Source organism: Elephas maximus, chromosome 3 (genome assembly GCF_024166365.1).
Source record: "Elephas maximus indicus isolate mEleMax1 chromosome 3, mEleMax1 primary haplotype, whole genome shotgun sequence".
Lineage (NCBI taxonomy): Eukaryota > Metazoa > Chordata > Mammalia > Proboscidea > Elephantidae > Elephas > Elephas maximus.
Window position 1 is genome coordinate 159,360,609 of NC_064821.1, and position 10,773 is coordinate 159,371,381.

Genomic DNA, 10,773 nt, shown 5'->3' on the forward strand with positions numbered 1-10,773 from the left:
TGAGACACGCTGGGGACAATTCTCAACCCCCTGCCCTGTTCAGAGTGTGACCCCCTGCTGCAACCAGATACCAGTACCTACACCAATCACCCTGCCCCTCTAAGACTGTAGGACAGAGCCTGTACCACACATTTGATGATCAGCTACCTGGACACCTGAACTGAATTCATACAAGAAAACTGAATGGACTCCTAGACTGATATACCTGATAACAGCTCTAGCCATCTAGCTAGCTCACCAAAGCAACCCATTTCGGCATATCAAAACAAAACAAAGCAAGAAGCTATGACACAGTAAGCAAACATAAAATAAACTAATACAATAACTTATAGATGGCTTGGAGACAACAGTCAATATCAAGTCACATAAAGAAACAGACCATGATTGCCTCAACGAGCTCTCAAAACAAAGAATCCAAGGATCTTCTAGATGAAAGTGCCTTCCTGGAGTTACCAGAAGCAGAATACAAAAGATTAATGTACAGAACCCTTCAAGATATCAGGAAGGAAATGAGGCAATATGCACAACAAGCCAAGGAACACACAGATAAAGCCAATGAAGAAATTAAAAAGATTATTCAGGAACATAATGAAAAACTTAGTAAGCTGGAAAAATCCATAGACAGACAGCAATTAGAAATTCAGAAGATTAACAATAAAATTGCAGAAGTAGACAACTCAATAGAAAGTCAGAGAAGCAAAATTGAGCAAGCGGAAGACAGAATTTCTGAACTTGAGATAAAGCACTTGGCACTAATATACTTGAAGAAAAATCAGATAAAAGAACTTAAAAAAATAAAGAAACCTTAAGAATCATGTAAGACTCTATCAAGAGAAATAACCTACTAGTGATTGGAGTTCCAGAACAGGGAAGGATAACAGAAAATACAGAGAAAATTGTTGAAGATTTGCTGGCAGAAGACTTCCCAGGTATCACGAAAGATGAGAAGATATCTATCTAAGAGGCTCATTGAACTCCACATAAGGTAGATGTTCAAAGAGTGTCACCAAGACATATTGTAAGCAAACTTGCCAAAACCAAAGATACAGAATTTAAAGAGTAGCTAGGGATAAACGAAAAGTCATCTACAAAAGAGAGCCAATAAGAATAAACTCGGACTACTCAGCAGAAACCATGCAGTCAAGAAGGCAATGGGATGACTTATATAAAAAATTGAAGGAAAAAAATTGCCAGTCAAGAATCATATATCCAGCAAAACTGTTTCTCAAATATGAAGGTGAAATTAGGACATTTCCAGATAACAGAAGTTTAGGGAATTCGTAAAAACCAAACCAAAACTACAAGAAATACTAAAGGGAGTTCTTCGGTTAGAAAATCAATAATATCAGGTATCAACCAAAGACTAGAATGCTGGGCAGAGCAATCAGAAATCAACCCAGACAGGGAAATCAAAACAATAAATCAAGATTAAAAAAAAAAAAAAAAAAACACTCAAAGCAGGGTAACAGCGATGTTATTATGTAAAAGAAGACAACATTAAAAAAATAAAGACAGACTAAGAAATGTAGTGACAGACCTTCCATATGGAGAGGAAGATAACGTGACACAAAGAAATAAGTTAGGTTTAAATTTAGAAAAATAGGGGTGAATAATAAGGTATCTACAAAGGAGACAAATATCCTACACATCAAAATAAAATACAAGAAAAAAATAGAGACACAGCAGAAACAAAATCAACAGCAACGAATATGAGGAAAAGACAATATATACAGATTATCTACTCAGCACATAAAATTAAGTGGGAAAAAGAAACTGTCACAACACACAAAAAAAGACATCAAAATGATAGCACTGAATTCATTCCCATCCGTAATTACGCTGAATGTAAATGGACTAAATGCACCAATAAAGACACAGAGAGTGGCAGAATGGATTAAAAAACACGATCCGTCTATACGCTGCCTACAAGAGACACACCTTAGACTTAGAGACACAAACAAACTAAAACTCAGAGGATGGAAAAAATATATATATCAAGCAAACAACAATCAAAAAAGAGCAGAAGTGGCAATATTAATTTCTGACAAAATAGAATTTAAAGTTAAATCCATCAGAAAGGATAAGGAAGGACACTACACAACGATTAAAGGGACAATATACCAAGGTAATATAACCATGTTAAATATTTATGCACCCAAAGAGAGGGCTCCAAGATACATAAAACGAACTCTATCAGCATTGAAAAGTGAGATACACAGCTCCACAATAATAGTAGGAGACTTCAACACACCACTTTCGGTGAAGGACAGGACATCCAGAAAGAAGCTCAATAAAGACACAGAAGATCTAAATGCTATAATCAACCAGCTTGACCTCGTAGACATATACAGAACACTCCACCCAACAGCAACCAAGTATACTTTCTTTTCTAGTGCATATGGAACATTCTCTAGAATATACCACATATTAGTTCATAAAGCAAGCCTTAGCAGAATCCAAAACATTGAAACATTACAAAGCATCTTATCTGACTGTATGGCCATAAAAGTGGAAATCAATAACAGAAAAATCAGGGAAAAGAAATCAAACACTTGGAAACTGAATAATATCCTGCTCAAAAAAGACTGGATCATAGAAGACGTTAATGATGGAATATAGAACCTATGGGACACAGTGAAAGCAGTGCTCAGAGGTCAATTTATATCAGTAAATGCACACATCCAAAAAGAAGAAAGGGCCAAAATCAAGGAATTATCCCTACAACTTGAACAAATAGAAAGAAAGCAACAAAAGAAACCCTCAGGCACCAGAAGAAAACAAATAATGAAAATTAGAGCTGAACTAAATGAAACAGAAAACAGAAAAACAATTGAAAGAATTAACAAGACCAAAAGCTGGTTCTTTGAAAAAATCAACAAAATTGATAAACCATTGACCAAAGTGACAAAAGAAAAACAGGAGAGGAAGCAAATAACCCAAGTAAGAAATGAGATGGGCGATATTACAATAGACCCAACTGAAATTAAAAGAATCATATCAGATTACTAAGAAAAATTGTACTCTAACAAATTTGAAAATGTAGAAGAAATGAATGAATTCCTAGAAACACACTACCTACCTAAACTAACACAAACAGAGGTCAAACAACTAAAAAGACCCGTAACAAAAGAAGAGATTGAAAAGGTAATCAAAAAACTCCTAAAAAAAAAAAAAAAGCCCTGGTCCTGATGGCTTCACTGCAGAGTTCTACCAAACTTTCAGAGAAGAGTTAACACCACTACTACTAAAGGTATTTCAGAGCATGGAAAAGGACGGAATACTACCAAACTCATTTTATGAAGCCACCATATCCCTGACACCAAAACCAGGTAAAGACACCACAAGAAAAGAAAATTATAGACCTATATCCCTCAGGAATGTAGATGCAAAAATCCTCAACAAAATTCTAGCTAATAAAATTCAACAACATATCAAAAAAATAATTCACCATAAGCAAGTGGGATTCATACCAGGTATGCAGGGATGGTTCAACATTAGAAAAACAATTAATGTAATCCAACAAAACACAAGAATCACATGATTTTATCAGTTGATGCAGAAAAGACATTTCACAAAGTTCAACACCCATTCATGATAAAAACTCTCAGCAAAATAGGAATAGAAGGAAAATTCCTCAACGTAATAAAGGGCTTTTATACAAAGCCAACAGCCAACAGCCAACATCATCCTAAATGGAGACAGCCTGAAAGCATTCCCTTTGAGTTTGGGAACCAGGCAAGGATGCCCTTTATCACCACTCTTATTCAACATGGTGCTGGAAGTCCTAGCCAGAGCAATTAAAGAAATAAAGGGCATCCAGTTTGGCAAGGAAGAAGTAAAAGTATCTCTATTTGCAGATGAAATGATCTTATACAAAGGAAACCCTAAGGAATCCTCAAGAAAACTACTGAAACTAATAGAAGAGTTCAGCAGAGTATCAGGATACAAGATAAACATAAAAAATCAGTGGGATTCCTCTACATCAACAAAAAGAACATCGAAGAGGAAATCACCTAGTCAATACCACTTACAGCAGCCCCCAAGAAGACAAAATACTTAGGAATAAATCTTACTAGAGATGTAAAAGACTTATACAAAGAAAACTACTAAACACTTCTGCAAGAAACCAAAAGAGACCTACATAAGTGGAAAAACACACCTTGCTCATGGATAAGAAGACTTAACATTATAAAAATGTCTATTCTACCAAAAGCAATCTATACATTTAATGCAATTCTGATCCAAATCCCAAGGACATTCTTTAATGAGATGGAGAAACAAATCACCAACTTCGTATGGAAGGGAAAGAGGCCCCGGATAAGTAAAGCATTACTGAAAAAGAAGAACGAAGTGGGAGGAGTTGCCCTACCTGATCTTAGAACCTATTATACTGCCACAGTAGTCAAAACAGCCTACTACTGGTACAACAGATACATAGACCAATGGAACAGAATTGAGAATCCAGACATAAATCCATCCACATAAGAGCAGCTGATATTTGACAAAGGCCCCAAAACAGTTAAATGGGGGAAAAGACAGTCTTTTTAGCAAATGGTGCTGGCATAACTGGATATCCATCTGCAAAAAAATGAAACAAGACCCATACCTCACTCCATGCACAGAAACGAGCTCAAGATGGATCAAAGACCTAAATATAAAATCTAAAATGATAACGATCATGGAAAAAAAATAGGGACAATGTTAGGAGCCCTAACACATGGCATAAACAGTATACAAAGCATTACTAATAATGCAAAAGAAAAACTAGATAACTGCGAGCTCCTAAAAATCAAACATCTATGCTCATCCAAAGACTTCACCAAAAGAGTGAAAAGATTACCTACAGACTGGGAAAAAGTTTTTAGCTATGACATTTCCAATCAGCACCTGATCTCTAAAATCTACATGATACTGCAAAAACTCAACTACCAAAAGACAACCCAATTAAACAATGGGCAAAAGATATGAACAGACACTTCACTAAAGAAGACATTTGGTTAGCTAACAGATATATGAGGAAATGCTCTCGATCATTAGCCTTTAGAGAAATGCAGATCAAAACTACAATGAGATTCCATCTCACTCCAACAAGGCTGGCATTAATCCAAAAAACATAAAATAATAAATGTTGGAGAGGCTGTGGAGAGATTGGAACACTTATACACTGCTGGTGGGAATGTAAAATGGTACAACCACTTTGGAAATCGATTTGGCACTTCCTTAAAAAGCTGGAAATGGAACTACCATACAATCCAGCAATCCCACTCCTTGGAAAACATCGTAGAGAACTAAGAGCCCTTACATGAACAGATATATGCACACCCATCTTCACTGCAGCACTGTTTACCATAGCAAAAAGCTGGAAGCAACCAAGGTGTCCATCAACAGATGAATGGATAAATTATGGTATATTCACAGAATGGAATACTACGTAGCAATAAAGAACAATGATCAATCTGTGAAACATTTCATAACATGGAAGAATCTGGAAGCCTTTATGCTAAGTGAAATTAATCAGTTGCAAAAGGACAAATATTGTTTAAGACCACTATTATAAGAACCCAAGAAATAGTTTAAACAGAGAAGAAAATATTCTTTGATGGTTATGAGAGGGGGGAGGGAGGGAGGGTGGGTGGGGGTATTCACTAATTAGATAGTAGATAAGAACTACTTTAGGTGATGAGAAAGATAACACACAATAAAGGGGAGGCCAGCACAACTGGACTAAACCAAAAGCAAAGAAGTTTCCTGAATAAACTGAATGCTTCGAAGGCCAGCGTCGCACGGGCGGGGTTTTGGGGACCATGGTTTCAGGGGACATCTAAGTCAATAGGCATAATGAAATCTATGAAGAAAACATTCTGCATCCCACTTTGGATAGTGGCATCTGGGGTCTTAAATGCTAGCACGCAGCCACCTAAGATGCATCAATTGGTCTCAACCCACCTGGATCAAAGGAGAATGAAGAACACCAAGGACAGGAGGTAATTATGAGCCTGAGAGACAGAAAGGGCCTCATAAATCAGAGACTATATCAGCCCGAGACCAGAAGAACTAGATGGCGTAGAACGGAGAACCCCTGAGGGAGCAGGAGAGTTGTAGGATGCAGGCCCCAAATTCTCATAAAAAGACCAGACTTAATGGTCTGACTGAGACTAGAAGGACCCCAATAGTCATGGCCTCTAGACCTTCTGATGGCCCAGGACAGGAACCATTCCCTAAGCCAACTCTTCAGACAGGGATTGGACTGGACAATTGGATCTAGAGGGATGCTGGTGGGTAGTGAGCTTCTTGGATTCGGTGGACACTTGAGACTATGTTGGCATCTCCTGTCCGGAGGGGAGATGAGAGGATAGAGGGGGTTAGAAGCTAGCGAAATGGACAGGAAAAGAGAAAGCAGAGGGAGGCACCCAGCTGTCTCATTAGGGGGAGAGTAATTGGGAGTGTGCAGCAAGGTGTATATAAGTTTTTGTGTGAGAGACTGACTTGATTTGTAAACTTTCACTTAAAGCACAATAAAAAAAAAACTATGTTGTTGAATGCTTGCTATATGCCAAGCACTGGTACAAACAAGATATATCCTTTGAATACTCTTGTGGGGAAACAGATATATAACCAAGCAAAACAAGGTGAGAGATGGGTAATTTATATATGTACAAAATATCTTATGAACTCAAATAAGGAAGTGTTTGATTCTGTCTGGATGTGATCATAAAAGGCATTGCAGAAGTAAACATTGTGATCTGTGCCTTGAAGAATAAATGGGGTGTCCATAAACCAGAAAAGATGGAGGAAGAACATTATAGATAGAGAGATGAGGATGAGGAAGTTACAGCATAATCAAGCAGGATTAGAAAGTCCATGTGGCTGGAGGGGAAGCAGGTCTGAGAATGGGGTTGGGGTGGTAGGAGATCACCCTGGAGAGTCCAGGACTCACTGTAGCTTCATCACCATTTGAATCTACATCTCTAGGCTGGGAGACATTATCAGAATGGGTCAGCACAGTGCTGACCCATTTATATTCATTAAAAAAAAATTTAGTTCATGTTACTGTATGTCCTACCACCCCATCTGTCAGTGTGTCATACTGTGGTGGCTTGCATGTTGCTAGGATGCTGGAAGCTATGCCACTGGTATTTCAAATACGAGCAGGGTCACCTATGCTGGACAGGTTTCAATGGAGCTTACAGACTAGGACTGGGAATAAAGGCCTGGTGATCTACTTCTGAAAATTAGCCACTGAAACTCTATAAATCATGTTATGGATTGAATCGTGTCCCCTCAAAATGTGTATCAACTTGGGTAGGCCATGATTTCCAGTATTGTGTGGTTTTCCACCATTTTGTGATCTGCCGTGGTTATCCTATATGTTGCAAGTCCTAACCTCTGTGATGAATGAGGCAAGATTAGAAGCAGTTATGTTAATGAGGCAGGACACAATCACAAGATTAGGTTATATTTTGAGTCAATCTCTTTTGGGATATAAAACAGAGAAGTGAGCAGAGAGGGGAGGGACCTCATATCACCAAGAAAGAAGCACCAGGAGCAGAGCATGTCCTTTGAACCCAGGGTCCCTGCCCTGAGAAGCTCCTAGACCAGGGGAAGACTGATGACAAGGACCTTCCCCCACAGCCATCAGAGAAAGCCTTCCCCTGGAACTGGCACTCTGAATTTGGACTTTTAGCCTCCTGGATTGTGAAAGAATAAATTTCTCTTTGTTAAAGCCATTCACTTGTGGTGTTTCTATTATAGTGGCACTAGATAACTAAGATCACAACTGAATATTGTCCAATATAGTGCCAGAAGATGAACCCCCCAGGTTGGAAGACACTCAAAATACACAGTGGACACAACAAAGGACTCAAACATACCAACAATCTTGAAGATGGCACAGGACTGAGCGACATTTTATCTGTTGTATGTGGGACCACCTTTAGTTGGAGCAGACTCGACAGCAGCTAACAATACTATAGTGTCTGTACTGTGCTAGGTGCTGTGGATACTAAGATAAATATCTAGTAGAGAGAGAGATATGTTAGAAAATTAATGCCCGCAATACAAGCTATTGCATGCAGTGACGGTAGTATGTGCACGACACTAAACAGAGTAACTGACTCTAAGTGAGAGGATGAGCAAAGGATATCAGAGAAAACATGCTATCTGAGCGGAGCTTTAAGAGGTCAATTGGAGATGGATGGTGCGGGAGGCAGAATAATGGCTCCCCAAAGACATCCACTTCTTAAACTTTTGAGTATGCTACCTTACATGGCAAAAGTGACTTTGAAGACGTGATTAAATTAAGAAAAGATGGGAAGATTATTCTGGATTATCCAGGTGAGCCCTATGTAATCACGAGGGGGGTTAGTGGGAGGCAGGAGTATCAGAGTCAGAGACTGAGATGTGAGGACAGAAGCAGAGTCAGAGTGATGTGGCCATCAGCTAAGGAATGTAGGCAGCTTCTAGAAGCTGGAAAAGGCAAAGAACAGATTGTCCCTGAACCTCCAGAAGGAACACAGCTCTGTGGACACCTTGATTTTAGCCCCAGAAAACCCATTTCAGACTTCTGACCTCTGAAAGTGTAAGATAATAAACCTGGGCTGTTTTAAGCCACCACATTCGTGTATTTGTTGCAGCAGCAATGCTAGATAATACAGATGGGGAGACAGGTAGGGGCTGGGGGTGGAGGGCATTCCAGGCAGAAGGAAAATCACAAGCAAAGCATGGAAAATCACATGAAATAGCATGGAACACCCTGGGGCAGGGGTTACAAATAGTTTAGCATTGCTTAGGTTCAAAAGCACAAAGTAAGGAACAGAAGAAAAGTGTAGGAGATGAGGCAAGGGGCAGATGATAGACAGCCCAGTAAGGCGATCTGCTCCTGTAAGGACTACAGCCTAGGAAACCCTACCGAGCAGTTCTACTCTGTCCTATAGGGTCACTATGAGTCAGAATCATTGGATGGCACACAACAACAACAAAACAAAGGAATGGCCCTACCTGGGTGCTTAGGGGTTACTTGAGTTTAGAATGTAAATGGAGAGCCATTTAATGGCTTTAAACAATGAAGTGACAGCACTGGATTTTCAATTTTGAGAAAAGGCTGAATAGGAAAGAACCTGGGGCACGAGACTATTTAGGAAAAGCTGTTGCAAAAGTTCTGGGGAGAAGTGATGTAGTTGGAACTAAAGCAAAGTGAGTAAAAAAAGGAGATGGAAAAGACAGAATAGAGATTTAGGCCTCAGAGAGTTACTGGGTATTGAGGCTAAGGGAAAAAAAAAAAAAGGGAATAGTAAAGGATAACATCAGATTTCTGACCTTGGTAGATGGCCATGCTGCCTACTGAGATGGGGAAAACTGGAGGTTCCTCTCAATATTTCTTAGATTGATTTTTTCCTTATTTCTGTATCTACCAGGCTGATTAGTTCCACCACCTGATGCCTGGACCATCTGTATATCCTCCTAGACACATTTCCTAATTTCAGCATTTTACCTCCTCAATCTATTCCCTATGTGGCAGTTAGAGCAACTAGTTCAGAATTCAATATATACTTATTTAGCACCTTCCATGTGCCAGATACTGTTATAGACTCTGGGAATGGCATAATGAACAAAACAGCAAAACCTAACCTACATTTAGTTGAGAAACTTTTTTTCAGAAGCTAATTTTGGATTTTTCCACCTCCAACTCACATCTTTTACAACCACTTCCGAATTCTTCTCACTATACATATAAATTTCTTGGTGTGTGCTCAAGCCTGCTCTAACTACGCTGGCCCAAACTAACTATAAAAAGTCTTAACCAAGTGGGCTGTGGTCTAAAGCAGCGCTTCTCAAACTATCTGTGGGGAAGAGCCAGTTTGCTGTTTTTGTTTTATTTTTTAATTTCCAAATTGTTGTGTCCTGATACGTGGTCCTTCTGTAAGTGACTAGGACATAGCTCATGCCACATGTGGATCACTGTGTAATTCTATGACACCCAAACTTGTCCCTACCCTGTTCAATGTCATGAGTCCGCTGATAACATGCTTGGAAGTCACAGCATTCCTAACTTGCTCTAAACATTCCTAAATGCTTGCTCTCAATTTCTGTTCTCTCTGTCTCAGCACCGTCCGTAGAGCAACTCTGAGTAGCATTAGTCCAAAGTCCTTGAATAAGACAGTGTTATGGAAATTGGAATAAATTTTCCTATAGAAGCCTAATTACAAGATGATCACTTTTATTACAGGGTGATCACTTTTTTTTTTTGCTAGTCCACTGAAGCCCATATTGGCCATAAACCAAATCAAATCCATTGCTGTCAAGTGGATTCTGACTCATAGTGACCCTATGAGACAGAGTAGAATTGCCCTATAGGGTTTCCAAGGAGCATCTGGTGGATTTGAACTGCCGACCTTTTGGGTAGCAGCCAATCTTTTAACCACTACACGACCGGGGCTCCATATGGCCATAGTAGTCTATATTTTTCGTATAAATAGACACTAGACTATGTGGAGTTAGGAGAATGAAGAGCTCTAGGACTGCTATTTGGTATATCACCTTTTTAAAGAGTAAATACTTCTTATTCTCTCCCTTCCTTTTCATGTTTTTCTTTTGCTTCTCTTGTCAACGATCTCCTTAACCCAATTCAAACTCACACAAATGAAGAATAAAATTAATATGAAAGCCCCTCAGTTCTTCATCAAGTCCTTGCTCCTCTTTCCAGAGATAACTAGTCCAACCACCTCAGTTTTCCCAGCCCTAAGTAAATGAGGCTATTTAGCATAAACCATAGTT